Here is a 15698-nt window from a genome sequence, read left to right as displayed (position 1 = left end):
GAATGGCACACTGCAGGAATAGATACTCCAGAATGTCAGGAGAGCTGCCCAGTCCTCATTTAGATGTGGAGACGTCAGGCCCTCTGTGTATCCCCCTCCCCCGCTCTTAATTATCTATGAGGTCCTCGATAATGAACAGGAGTTTCTATGTTTGTACATTACACAATATTTAATAATCCGTATGTGTACCTTCCTATAATATTCGGCGGTAATATGCAAACATATGAGCACTTGTAGTTCTGCCCAGAAAGCTAAATTATCCACATGTCACCATTTACTAATGCGTCTAAAAAAGGCCAAATCTGAGTGAAACGGCGATTCATCCAACAGAACTGCTCTGGTCAGTGGCCGAAAGCCCACATAAATTTCCATACATTAAGTGTTTGCCTGACTGATGAGCGATTCCGAGAGGGCGACTAGTTCCATGAAACTGCATCGAGCTGAGCGCCCTCCGTTACAGAGAAGCCGTGATCTGAGCGGTGAGGAGGGAAGATTCATGGTCCTGGAACACCGCAGAATAACCACAATACTGAAAATGTGGAGACCCTGAAGCTTAAGCCCACGAGTGCGAGAGAGGTTTATAGTATATAGCACGGGGCAGAATATATGTCCTCCTCCTGCAACCTCTGCACCAAAGTGGAGCAGCCGTCATCTGATCGCAGCTCCATTCTCCTGTTCTAGTGCCAGTATATCTGTAGCACACAATATATGGAGAAAATATTGTTCCCCACATCCTAATCATGGAATTACAGTTTCTCCTTCAGCCCCCTCGCCCACGTTGTATAACTTCCGGCACCCCCACCTCCAGTTTATAACCCCCAGCTCCCTGCACTGCCTTTTGCCTTCACTACCATGTGACAGAGCGGCCGGTTTAGCAGAGCTCCCTGATACCAGCGCGGACCTGTAATAGGAGCCCCCCGGGGTAACAAGCCAGTCCATGACATTTCTTCCTCCGGGATATTCCTCCATCACCTGTGAGTGATATTATTGAGAAGTGGAAGGAACTGCAGCAACTCAACCATGAAGTGAAGACCCCATAATGATACAGAGCGGGGGGCCGAGTGCTGAGGAGCAGAGGGCAGGAAACTCACCACCAATCTGCTGACCCCATAACTGCAGGGTCTAGATATCTTCTGGTGAAAGCACAAACATTACGCGCCCGCAGGGAGCTTCATGGCCAAGCAGCTGGATGCAGCCGTACATCACCAAGCACAATGCTGAGCGTCAGATGGCGTGGTGTAAAGTCACCACCACTGGACTCTGGAGGAGACGTGTTCTGTGCAGTGACGGATCGCTCTTCTCTGCGTCTGACGGAGGAGTCTGGGTTTGGTGATTCCAGGAGGACGTTACCCCCTGACTGCATTGTGCCCCCTGTACAGATGGTGGAGGGGGATAATGCCATGTGCTGTTATCAGGGGGCGACCTCGGACCCTCAGCTACAGTGATGAGAAATCTTCAGCACAAGACATTGTGGACAATTGTAGCTTCAGCTGTGTGGGAACAATTTGGGGGAAGACCCTTATGTACCCCCATGACTGTGTCCAGTGCACAAGCTCCATACAGATATGGAGGGGGGAACATGAGCCGTGGCACAGAGCCCCGGACCTCCGCCCCATCCAAGAATGGAGATCATGAGTTCGGACCCCCCAACATCAGGGTCGGAACCCACAAATTCTCTGGATGAAAGGGCGAGGAGCGAGAGCCGTTATATCAGAGGGGCGACTCCATATTAATGTCTGGATGTAGGATGGGAGGTGAGGAAAGCTCCCGGAGGTGGAGGTGGGGGCATGATGTCCTATTGCTCCCGGAGGTGGAGGTGGGGGCATGATGTCCTATTGCTCCCGGAGGTGGAGGTGGGGGCATGATGTCCTATTGCTCCCGGAGGTGGAGGTGGGGGCATGATGTCCGTATTGCCTGTCTTCCATTTAGAGTTATCACATTATTACACTTCTCTCTCCATTTTTAAGTATTCCCATATTTTTCAGCTCATTGATCCATGAAGAGGGTGAGATCCGGTTACTTCAGGTCACAATAATGTTGTAAAGCGATTAGTACCGGCGCCCTCATCCCGTCTTGCAGGATTATTTCTGAGTGCAAAACAATTCTGAACATTAAGAAATCATCTTCTCAATAATAAATAATCTTTTTTTTTATATAGCGCTAACATATTCCGCAGCGCTTTACAGGTTGCACACATTATCATCGCTGTCCCCGATGGGGCTTTCAATCTAAATTCTCTATCAGTCTTTGGAATGTGGGAGGAAACCGGATAACCCGGAGGAAACCCACGCAAACACGGAGAGAACATACAAACTCCTTGCAGATGTTGTCCAAGGTGGGATTTGAACCCAGGACTCCAGCGCTGCAAGTCTGCAGTGCTAACCACTGAGCCATCAAATAATTATAGGAAAAGTGAGCGACAACCAATATGGCCGTCACTGCATCCCTACAGGGGTTCACACGCGGCCTTCTCGTACTCTTGAGGTCCAGCGCTTAACAAGAAATAGAAACCCTCAAGTAAGTAACGTAGATAAATCTGACCCCAAATAACAGGAGCCTCCTGCCTTAATAACGTCATTAGTTCCCAGCGGGTTGACGGCCAAATAGCGCACAAATATCTGCTCACAATGTATGCGGTGGCGGGTCAGCGGTGCGGACGCCCTCGCAGTATAATACACGGCCGCGAGCGCTTTATGTCAACGACTCGGGACAATGCAACTTGAAATCTCTTTTTTTGGAGCCAAAATTGTTCTTCTCTTCAGGAGCCGAAACTCATTTACTTTAAGGTCCATGTACGCGGCCATTTCAGTAATTGCTGTTCTTTACCGAGAAATACCAAAGATTAACCCTGAACGTTCTGGATTTGCGTGATAGTTGTGGAACGACAGAGCTGAGTATGTAAACCGACCTCTTGGATCAGGGAGAGATGAGTAACATGAAGATTAACGTACTGCTCTCGTTTTATCTCAAGGCAGAATTGGACTGAGGTGGGTCGAGCCCCTGGATTTAAAGGGGTTGTCCTCCACTGGGCACAGTGGTTGTTTTCACTTAAATGCATGTATTTGGGACTAGAAAAATCGTATTTGCAATTTGGTAAAAATCAAAATGTTGCATTATTTGGCTTTTGCACATTCAACTTTGATGTGGTCTGTGGACATAAATCAGCCGAGAGGAGATCAGAAAAGACAGATGAAGAATTAGAAGCTCTCCTATTAGACTGTGCCAGCGAGCTCACTGACAGATTCTCAGATAACTTACTGTGCAGCTAGTAATAGTACAGGACGTGCAAACGTTTTAATAAAGACCAAATAAAAAATATTTTTAGCCAAACAAAAATTGTTACCAAAAGGCGGACAAACCCTTTGTTATTCTTGCTAATTTTTTTGATCAGGAGACTAGAAAAAGTCCCTGCGAGCAAATTGCTGGTTTAGTCACTCCTCGTTGTGAAGCCACAGCTCTCCATGCCGCGTTTCTCGCCACCTTGAATGAGAAAAACCGCTACTATGGGAGGTTTCAAGCAGTTTTGCTTGGGCCCAGGGAAATTTGCTGACTCTTCTGGAAGTCCTGGAGGCTTCCCCTTATACCGGAAGAGTTAACGAGTAAGATAAGCTGGCCGTGAACATTAGAGTAATGTCCATAAAATGCTCCCAACCAAGGCGTCCCCACTTTTCCCTTGAGGACAGAAGTCAGGGAAACAAGGTTCATGCATGGTGGATGTCATCACCAATCCCTTTGTTTTTGGACCCTGCCAGAGACGTCTTCCAGCTTTTCAGAATACATGTACGCTGAGATGTATGGTGTATGGGGGTGTTTGGGGGAAATAATGCTGATTACCATCCAATTGGAATGGAGATGAGGGTCGTCCATATTACATAAAGCTGCTGGTGTGGATAGGACGCCAGAAGAAGGATGCACATGGTTGTAGATGGTGGACTATCTGCAACCGGAGGCTACCCTAAGTTTACATGTCATCGTGTTGAGACGTGATTATTAACAATTTGCATAATATAGTTTAATGCACAATATTCCCCTCTGAGCGCACGTCTCGCCACCATTCACACAAGTTCTCCTCTCCACTTAGCCGATAAGTCCCAGAAACCATTTTGCAATCCATTTATTGAGCCGGCGGATTCCAGCCATCCACGGGAACAATGTGCAAATTGCAGGATGAAGGCGGCCGGTGCATATTCCTCCAGGCTTCATATCAATGAAAATAATTGTGTCTCTGTCATCCAGAACCTCGGCTTCCAATCTTTATATCTTCACATGCAGAAGGCAATTGCTCTACCTAACAGGATCATTGTGTGATCTCCGTCTCGCCGTGTCAGTCAGCCGCACAACTCCGTCTTACCAACTATTTTGTTTTTTTTTCTTATGTCAGAAGCTAAAAGAGATTTGTGTGATGAGTGGAGTCGGCGTCCGTGCGCTATTAGTTCATGGCTTCTCTAGACCAAATTGTGAAGGGTTTATTCCTGCGCGCCATATCTGCTGCGGAATCTCCTCTGCCAAATCCTCAGCGGTGGATACATCACCTAAATGTTCTGAAGTCTGCAAATCCGTAAGCAGAAATTAAAGGGAATCTGCCTGTAGGATTTACCCCGTCAATCTGCCCCCAGTGCTGCATCTGCCTCGTGTAAAGCCCGAAAGTCGTCCTTCCCTATCACAGGAATCCATCGAAGCAATCTTACTAAAATCGTTATTTAATAACGTCACTCAGCATTATATAATGTTCCTCCACTTCGCACGGGTGGGGGGGGGGGGCCCTCGTCCTGGATCAATCACAGCAAATCTGCAGTAATTACATTGAAGGGGGCTTCATTGACGTCTGAGCAACTTCCCATTCTCCTGCTCCAGGAAAAAGCATCTACTGCGCATACACAAGATCTCCAGGGCTCATCCTGCGGACAGGTTCTCTAGCGGGTAATCCCCAATCCATAAAATAGTGTATAATTTACTGATCGCTGGGGGTCCAAGCATTGCACCCTGCAGTAATCCCGAGAACTGAGGGCTGCAAAGTCCCATCGTGAATGGAGTGGAGATGCACAAGCTCAACCCCTGCTCCTCTCATTGTCTATGGGATTGCCGAGTAAAGTGCTGTTTCCTGCAGTCCCATAGATGGTCAATAAGCAGAGGTCAAGCTTGAGCATCTCTGCGCCATTCAGGGTGGGATTTAATAGAGCACATTCTTAGGATTGATGGGGACCCCAGTAATCAAATTCCCAATGATCTGTAAGTTATCCAATATCCTAGGGATTAGCGATAAAATTTGAGTCTGAGAATACCCCTTTAAAACTTCTGATCCCCAATGCAAAGTCTTCTGCCATACTAGAAATTTATTTTTAATGTTCTACCGTCGCTACAGATGCTGAACTCAGGATTTAGAAAGACTCTGTAATGGGAAGTGACATGTAAATCACATCAGTGGATAAACGAGTTCGATCGGACAGAAAGTCATTAACCCTAGATCTGATCCTCGAGAACATGTCACATTCTAGCATCGCTGTTTGGGGAAATATTCCCGTGGGAATACAGAGACTCTCGATAACATTTGAGTAGGCTGGAGGACGAGTTAGAGGGTCACATCATAATTTCCATTTTGTCAGAATATTCCATACTCCTTAGGAAGCCTTCATGCAGAATAGATACCGCGGTGGAGCACAGTCCATTGTGAGAGATCAAAGCAAAGTTTCCAAAAGTGTTGAGCTGGGGATTATTTTGGGGTTTGTGTTTTGGAGCCGTCTCTATGGAGTGCATTCGACCACTATCCAAACCTTTTCTGACTTAAAAACTGTGGTGGTAAATTTATATTGTCATACCCAGGACTGAGTATAGGTAGTTAGGAGGGGAATACGTACCAGAAGGGTTTGGGGGATGGTGAAGACCAGAAGTGGCCGGGCGTCCTGGAGCATTTGTGGACTTAGATTGTCTACTGTCTTCTGCCATCATCTACTGACCAGGAACCCGTACAGGTTGCAGGGTAGGACATGGTGGTGGATTTTATTGCTTGCCCATCTTTGAGATTCTCTGGCTCCTCCACAGTAGTTATTCAGCCCCAGATTGTGTTTCCAGTATTTCCATCAACGTGTCTCCAGCAGTCTGTAAAATCAGTGTTGTCGGGAAGGGTCTTTTGTATCAAGGAGGGTGAAGGTCTGTGCACGGCAGTCTCCATCAGTCCCATAGACAAAGAGCGGGCTTCACCGCCTGTGACCACAGCACTATTGTAACACGGCACTGACACCGGTTCTTGACGGTGACAGTCCATGGTGTGTAAGTGTGATGATTGCAGGTAAGTCCCTGCAGCACAATGCTGGAAGCCCATAGACGGCGTGAGGTGCTTGCGGAGTCTCTGTGGTCTTTTGCTTTGCAAGGAATCAAGTGTCGGTCCACATTGGGTAAGGATGTGGTGAAAATGACCTGTAGCCACTCAGCCACATCACACAAAGTCCTCTGCCCACGCCGGTGTCCTATTTCCAGGGAGAGATTCAGGGTTCTTCGCTGCTATCTCATGGTGTCACACACGACTCTCCCAGACCGTGAGAAACACATCAGTATAAAGACCGGGCCCCTTCTGCCACCTGCGGCACGCCATTCACCAGCCCCTGGTCCACCCATGTACAAACAAAAGCACCCTGTGGCTTCTGAGGAGCAGATGGCGACACAAAAACAAACAAACAAGAAAAAAAGGATCGCTAAAATATAACTTTTAATATATAAAGTCTAAAAAGCGGTTTTCCAAAATTGAAGACAAGTACCAATGCTTTAGCTATATCATAGGGAAATTTAATAAAGACAAACAATATGTCCTATAGGGCCCTATAAATCAACTATAGTAGTCCCTACATGACAGTGGAGGTTGGCACCCTAAGTTTCAGCGGTAGGCGCCCCCACTCCGCGGCGGCTTGCCCTCCTGTCCCTATAGATCCCTATGGTCCACTAAAAAACGTGTCCCAGTACACCCATAATCCCCGTGAAAAAAAACCACAACAAAATAGTTTAAAAAAAAAATGAAAAAATGAAATAATAAATGAGCAGAGTTAATACTCTATTCCACTCCAAAAGATGGGAGAAAAAATGGGATATAATACCCAACCTCTTCTTATTACACGGTATTCATGTCAACCAAGAGGCAAATGTGGTGTGAGACTGTACACGTGTCTGATTTGTTCTACCATGTTATAAAAAAGGATGCAAAAATAGTAAATCCGCATTCAATATTGCACAGTAATCATTTCAGATCACCAATGCTGCTATGTATTGCAGATAGTCAATGCACATTCAAATGAACATACAGAGCAGAAAGTTGCTATCCACCATGGGTCACCGATCGACCCCCACAAAATCAAAAGCCACTCTTAAACATAATGATTCAAATGACCTCCTACAGGCACCATCTTCAACGTGTCATATATACCCCTTCAGTGGGATTTCTAGCGTCATCTGCAAACGCGTTTATCCCCCGTGGGAATAGCAGGGGCTCATCAGGGAATGTTGGCCATCGCAGTGGAATAAGGCAGATGGCGACACCTCAGATATGTAATCGGGGACTCATGCTGGCGGTAGGGAACCCGATGAACAGACCTGTATTCGGAGGACATCTCAGGCCTATAATGACTGGTGAGTCCCTGACGTGGCATCAGTTTAGCTGGTATCTTTTATCTAGTGCAACTGTTGACGGACAGACATGGACGTTTCGCCACCTTCTGATATTGCGTATGTAGCCTCAGGTTGTGATCGCTCGGACTTGTACCATCAGTGTGTGACAAGGGGCGAGGTGATGTGTGAGGGGGCGAGGTGACATGTGAAGTGACGGGGTGAGGTGACGTGTGATGGGCGAGGTGACGTGTGAAGTGACGGGGTGAGGTGATGGGCGAGGTGACGTGTGAAGTGACGGGGTGAGGTGACATGTGATGGGTGAGGTGACATGTGAAGTGACGGGGTGAGGTGACGTGTGATGGGTGAGGTGACGTGTGAAGTGACGGGGTGAGGTGACATGTGTTGGGCGAGGTGACGTGTGAAGTGACGGGGTGAGGTGACATGTGATGTGGTGAGGTGACGTGTGATGGGTGAGGTGACGTGTGAAGTGACGGGGTGAGGTGACATGTGTTGGGCGAGGTGACGTGTGAAGTGACGGGGTGAGGTGACATGTGATGTGGTGAGGTGACGTGTGATGGATGAGGTGACGTGTGATGGGTGAGGTGACGTGTGAAGTGACGGGGTGAGGTGACATGGTGAGGTGACGTGTGATGGATGAGGTGACATGTGATGGGCGAGGTGACGGCGTGAGGTGACATGTGACGTGGTGAGGTGACGTGTGATGGGTGAGGTGACGTGTGAAGTGACGGGGTGAGGTGACATGTGACGGGGTGAGGTGACGTGTGATGGATGAGGTGACGTGTGAAGTGACGGGGTGAGGTGACATGTGACATGGTGAGGTGACGTGTGATGGATGAGGTGACATGTGATGGGCGAGGTGACGGCGTGAGGTGACATGTGACGTGGTGAGGTGACGTGTGATGGGTGAGGTGACGTGTGAAGTGACGGGGTGAGGTGACGTGACGGGGTGAGGTGACGTGTGATGGATGAGGTGACATGTGAAGTGACGGGGTGAGGTGACATGTGACGTGGTGAGGTGACGTGTGATGGATGAGGTGACATGTGATGGGCGAGATGACGGGGTGAGGTGACATGTGACATGGTGAGGTGACGTGTGATGGATGAGGTGACATGTGATGGGCGAGGTGACGGCGTGAGGTGACATGTGACGGGGTGAGGTGACGTGTGATGGATGAGGTGACATGTGAAGTGACGTGTCCCCGGCAATCATTATTTAGGATATAATGACTATCTAGAGCTAATCAGAGGACGTGACGACTCCGGCTGATAAATTCATATTTTCCTCCTGGTTTCTTCTTCCGCAGAGCTGGTTGTCATGACGACGCGGCTTTGTTTCTCCGGATTCTCTGTGTGGAGATGGCGTCCTGTGTAATCGTCCCCTCTGGCGTCCTGAGGAGTATCGGTGGCCGCCCCATCCACATTCACCTCACAGCCGTGGTGGCCCCTCGTGCCGCGTGCGCTCCGGTACCTGATGGATCGTTACATAGCGCTGCCGCGTCCGTCTGTGCAGTCGCCTCATCTCTCCGCAGACACAAACCTCCTCCTTTATCTACAAGACGGAAACTTTACATTTATTATTTCTGATGTTTTTTTCCTCACACAAAAAATAGTCTCCTGTTCTGGAGGAAGTTGTTTCGTTAGACGGATCTGATATCTCGCCCCGTCCAATCACGAAGGGGATAAATGTTTCCCAAAATGATCCAATCCGTAGAATAACTGTGACTTTCACCCTTCCGCTTCTTTGGGTTTTACACATTTTTTTTTAGTTTTTTTCATTATTGTGCTCCGGGGAGCAATTTTTGAAGTTTTACTTTTCGTGTTCACCACATGGTAGAAATGACGTCGCCTTTATTCTGCGCATCCTTCCCATGACAGCGATGCTAGTGAGACTTTACCTCTGGCATGGACATCCAGGACTGGCGGCCATTGTCTCTCCTCCGGCTGTGGCCTCTGGTGACCGCTTTCACTATGGATGTAGGGATCCTATAACAGTCATGACGCCCAAACAGCCATAAAAAAGTCAGCACTTCTTAATTCTATAACTTTTGTATATTGTCTATATTAAAAAAAATCTCCTAGCATATTTTTTTTCTACAGCTACAATGCAGAGCTATGTGTCTCCATGGTAACAGACTACAAACAAAACCCTATGTAGTTGTACTAAATGTTATCTATTAGTAGGGTAAGAAGGAGGGAAATGGGAGAGAGTAAAAGGATCAGACCACACAGGCTTGATTTGTAGTCTGTTACCATGATGATACATCAGACTGCTTAGGAGCTGTATACACAAAACGGTAGAAACCATTTAATTGAGGCTGTTTGCAAAAAAAGTTCAATTTTTTTATATTAGACAATAAAAATTCGTAATGAAGGTGGACATGGTTTTTAGAGCACTTCAGCGGCACGGCCTCGCTTGGTGTAACGCTGATCCGATGACTTTTAAGGCCGTATCAAGATGGCGTTTTTATTTTAACGGTTTGCATCGTTATTCAATTAAGTCGGTGACGTTCCCCTCCGAAGGAAACAATAGAAAGTCGATTCACATTGATTTAATTTCACTTGCAATTTGCTTTCCTACTTCAGCTGAGACAAACCCGTAGGTTAGGACGGGTGCCAGCCACATTGTGGGCACGGTGCTGTACCGATCAATACGGAGCTGTGTGATTAGATGCCAGCACATTATTTGCTGGAGTTTTGTTCTCCAAGGACCTCGTTTGGCCGGGTGGCCGCTGATTGCAGCCTCTGCTTCTGGAATTCCCAGAACTGTTTCCCTTTTTGCAAACAAGTTAGACCCCCGAGTGGTAATCGCCTCCTCATAATACAAGTAAGAGCTATTTTACTTAGAGATTATCTTCACCTACTTACATCATGTGCAACATTTTGTGCTGGTACAGTTTTTTAATGTACCTTTACTACAGTCGGGACTTAGTTTTTTCTGATGCAAAATTCCAAATCCTATGCTTGGTCTTAATGAAAAATATTAAAATCTGATCTTCCTGCAGCCACCACTAGGGGGAGCTCACTGTATAGTCAGTATGCAGGGAGCTCCACCTAGTGGTGATTATAGCAACTGCCTTGTAAATCCCACTTTTAGGCAATTTGGAGTCTGAGCATAAAATCCAGACCCCATATTTACAGTGGGAAACAGAAAGTGATCAACCGCACTGTGTACAATTATAGAAGCGTCCCTCCCGTCCTCATGGATGAATCTGCACTAAGGTGGCGGATGGCTAAAGTTGTACCTTGAGTCTTATGTTTCTTGTCTCCTAGCAGAACGTATCACTTCTTAAATAGCTAGAAATATGAAATCAGAATTGCATCAGCCCATACCTCCTGACAGTCACCACTGGGGGGGCGCTTACTACTTATAGGTGTGATTGAAGAAACAGCCGCACTCAAAATATGGGTTTTCAAATGCATAGATGAAATTTATTGAAGTCACCAGAGTAATATTAAAGTGTCAAGGTAACGTTTCGACCCCGTAGTGGGTCTTTATCAAACCTCACTTTAAGGTAGAGGTAATTATAGGGAGAAGAGACCGGAGCGAGGAGACGCCTGTGCTGAGGCACATCACCACAGGCTTCTCCTCGCTCCGGACCCGCAGCTCTTGCTGGGACCGTGGTCCCTCCTCGTGCTCATCACCACAGGCGTCTCCTCGCTCCGGACCCGCAGCTCTTGCTGGGACCGTGGTCCCTCCTCGTGCTCATCACCACAGGCATCTCCTCGCTCCGGACCCGTGGTCCCTCCCCATGCTCATCACCACAGGCGTCTCCTCGCTCCGGACCCGTGGTCCCTCCCCATGCTCCTCACCACAGGCATCTCCTCGCTCCGGACCCGGGGTCCCTCCCTGTGCTCTGCCGGACTCTCTTATTCAATAGCAATAGCTCTCTTTAGGAGCCCCTACATTTTTTCCACTGCGGTGTCTTCTCCCTCTACCTTACAGTGAAGTTTGATAAAGACCCACTATGGGGTCGAAACGTTACCTCGACACTTTAATATTACTGTGGTGACTTCAATAAATTTCATCTAGGTTATGCATTTGAAAACCCATATTTTGAGTGCCGCTGTTTCTTCAATCATATGATTCGACTGTATCTACTCCAGGTTCAGCCTGCACCTGCCCTATTTTGAACAGAGTGCACGCCATTTCCCTATAATTACTACTTATAGGTGTTTATAGTCCTCATTAGGGGGCGCTTACTTCTTACAGGTATGTATATAGTCACCACTAAGGGGCTCTTACTACTTATAGGTCTATATAGTCACCACTAGGGGGTGCTTCTTATAGGTCTATATAGTCACCACTAGGGGGCACTTCTTACAGGTATATATAGTCACCACTAGTGGGCACTTCTTACAGGTATACAGTATATAGTCACCACTAGTGGGCACTCTTACAGGTATATATAGTCACCACTAGGGGGCACTTTTTCATTATACAATAAGACATATTATTAGGTTAACACACCAAAGAGCTTAATCCTCTTTGTTTTTGACAAAAGTTGGACCCCCACAGCTCATAATATAATAAATCCCAGCGATATGCCCAATCATTGTGAGAACGTACACCTTTAAGATGAAATTGATATAGACATAGACAGCCCTTTTAATCGCTTCATCTAGATTTTGATCACACATCAAACAGCCTGATCCTCTTGTCGGTGTGTAGTGGGTGTCGGCACAAGGATCGGCCCTGTTGTCGTTCAGTAGGACTTTGGCGCTTTGGCGCTTCTGCTCAGGCTCCATGCTGCTGATTTCCGTTGCACATTTTATTTTCCCAGCCCTAATAATCCGCCTGGATTTCTTCCATGCATGTGGACGAGGTTATGGGACCTTGCATGAGGATGGACATCGGATCCGATGAGTGTGAACGGGGCCTCATGTCTGTACGTTCCGCTCACAGATCCATGGCGGCCTCCGCAGCTTCAAGACACTTCAGGAAAGAGCAAAAGTGAAGTTGAGTTTTTATCGATTTGTCCGTTTTCTCAAAGGGAAATTATATTGGACTGAAACCATTGCAAACATTTAGCCCAATAAAAGCTGGGAATTAGATCTTGTGTTGAGCGCGGCCGCCGGTGACAGCAGAGCAGGGATCAGGGCAGGCGCGTCCGGCGTCATTGCTCTCTTGCCGGAGGCCTGATGAACACCGAGACGTTCTGGTTACAGGTCCGTCTCTAAACCAGACGGCACTGACCCAATGGCCGCTGCTCAGAGACCCCCCATCCTCCACCATAATGATCTGTCGGTGCACATTAGCCGTGTATTGCACATTAGCCGTGTATTTCACCTTGCGCTCACGCGTTTCTCTTGGCTGATTGCTTCAGCTGCTTTGACCATTACTCTGGTTGATGGCTTTAGGTTATCTTTGTGTCCTAACTCCCACTCCAATAAGGCCGTGATTGATACTGATCTTTCTCTGCGGACACTTTTATTGGGAGCAGAACAGAACGGGGCTCAGTAAATCTGAGCTTTATAGGTGCTTACGGTTTACAGGACCGTCATCCATCTTTTGTAGGGGCAGCGGAGGGAAGGTCGTTACCCTACAATCCTCACTATTGGAAAGAAGAATAAGATACAACGGCCCTGGCTGCTGGGATCACACGAGGGTTCAATCGATGTCCCCGGACTGGTGGCAGCTTATTAACAAGGTTTATAACGCTCCTGAGTCAGCCGGGAATTGGAACGGACAAAGCTGGAAATGACAGAACGATGGAAAGTCAATCAATTGAGGGCAAAGTGCTCATGTGTCTGGGGTAGAAGCACGTTAGGTGGACCTGACATTAAAGCGTGACCGCAGTCATACATGTCGTCAGCCGCACGTACGCGACTCATGGATGTAACTGCTCTGTCCCTTTATAAAAACCCACGGCATCTTCCTCCTCATTGGGTTGAATAAAACTGCATTCAGATGGATCGTATCTTAATTATATGGGTCCAATGTAAGGGCATTTGTAATGTTTCTAAGGATTATCGGCACAAGCCCCCGCCCCAAGAATCAAAAAATTAATTTCCCTTTTTTTTCTCCATACAGCCCTGACCACCAAGACAACTTCTCCCAATCCAGACATATCTTCACATAAAAGCCCCCCACACAGTAAAATTACTTTTTTTATGTCTCTCAGTGCCCCCGAAAGTAATATACCATCTTTGAATCTCTATATTGTAACAGCACCCCGTGTATGCCCCCTTACAGTAATAATACCCCCTTTGTGCCCCACAATAAAAGTGTCATCACAAACTAATAATGGCAACTTTGTGTCCCATCTTACCGTCCACTGGAGGAACTAGTTTCCTATGTGGTGGACTTGGCTCCCCGTTCTGCCGTAGTATTTGTGGGTATCTACATTACCGGGGTATCCTGGTGCCACAGATATCCCTGGTTCCCGGACCACCATTACCGCAGATGTAAGGGTCGTCAGCCAGATGCTGGAAAGGAAAATCTGCGCCCCCTTTAAACTGCATGGGGTGCGGCTCTGCGTGGTTTGGGGTAACCCCTTATGTTACTGGTGTCTTTGAAATGTATGAATGGCCCCTGAATTTAGCATTTGGTTCCCACAGATGTAACAGCTCCGGTCACCAATAAGTAATGTGGATTAGGTTGGATCAAAGCAAAAAGCCCGGCTCAAAAGATTTGTCTGAGATTGGAAAATAGTGTTTTATTTCCACTAGAAATGGCGCCTCTCCTAATCATGGCAGCATTTGGTATTGCGGCCTGGCTCTTAATAGTGCAATACTAGATGACGACGCTATTTCTATGGGAAAAAAATGACTTGATCTTTTGTTAGAAATCCTGATTGTTCGGATGATTAGTTGCCCGATCACAGTTGCCATTTTTCTCACTCTCGTACGTTACCATCGCCCCTCGATATCGGTGAATCCCGCTGAGGCCCGGGGCGGTGGATGTGGCTCGAGTGTTTTTTTTCGGTAGAAATCCTCTCTTCCTTTCTTGAAGTGTCGCTTCTTCCCGACTTCCCCTGTGACTCGACAACAAATAAAAATTAACGTCTCTCCGTGTCGTACTAGTCTGTTCATTAGCGAAGATGTCAAGAGTCTTCCTTGCAAATGAAAACGGGGAGACGATTCTGTGTACGATGCTGATTGCAGCGGCTCCGACAGAAGTAAAGGAAATGTTTTAATTGCAAGATATTCTTAAAGACGCCAGAAACGACTTGAAAGTGACATTTTTTGTGAGAGCCGCGATGTCGGGGATAATTGGACTCTCGTTGGATTGATGGGGATTCTCGGCTTTTTCTTTGAAGCTGATTATTTTTGGCTTCGTCTTAGATGAGAATTAAGAATGTGTCGGAGAATTGTTGACAATATGTCGGCAAACAAGGACTGATGTGAATGCGCTTTATGTCCGGACCCGTGATCGGCACAGATAATGGTGGCATTAGGCCGAGGTCTGGTGTCTGGGAATCATCCGTCCAAATTGGATCCAGCAGCAATCAGTTATCTCAGTGGGACAGACACAACTTTTATTTTTGTCTTTCTATAAAACACATTGTTGCTGGATCTTTTTTTTTCACCCTAAAGTCTATGGAAATGGATCACTTCAACAGTCGTCCATTATTCTTCCTTTTTGCCACAAGTCTCGGTTGTTTTTTTTTTTTTGGTTACTGAATCTGTCTCAGACGGATGATTATTGGACATGTGAACTTGGCCCTAGACCGTGGGGTGCGACACTGTGTCAGTTGGACCGTTCTAGGCTATATCACGAGGATGACCAGGGATTCGAGATGAGCGATTATTTTGAAATCTGAATTCGACAGTTTTGTCAAATTACTTCCAAAAATTTGATTTGCTGCGAATCACAAGTAATGTAAATACCCTGCAAAGATGCATGTAACACACTGAGGTTTACTAGGACTGTATCCAACCCCTTTCAAGCTTCAAACCCAGCCTTAATAATGTCAGTGATCCACATATCTGGATATGGGTAAATTAACCTGTCCTGTCACACTCTCTGTATAGTTTATTCAGTGTTTTACAGCTTACTCTTCCTATCTGCTTGGCTGAGTGGTGACGTTCTCTTACTATCCAGATTCACCACAAAATCACTGCTGCATTCCTTGCCTCGGCTT

General features: G+C 46.9%; 1 protein-coding gene across 3 annotated transcripts in view; it reads left to right on the top strand.

Moving 5' to 3' along the window:
* The window catches only part of ST6GALNAC5 (ST6 N-acetylgalactosaminide alpha-2,6-sialyltransferase 5), a 178463-nt gene that overhangs the window by 124014 nt on the left and 38751 nt on the right, over window positions 1-15698 (top strand). The window lies entirely within an intron of this gene.

Source organism: Ranitomeya variabilis, chromosome 8, assembly GCF_051348905.1.
Source record: "Ranitomeya variabilis isolate aRanVar5 chromosome 8, aRanVar5.hap1, whole genome shotgun sequence".
Lineage (NCBI taxonomy): Eukaryota > Metazoa > Chordata > Amphibia > Anura > Dendrobatidae > Ranitomeya > Ranitomeya variabilis.
Note: the sequence above shows the minus strand (reverse complement) of the source record. Positions and strands in the feature narration are given on the sequence as shown.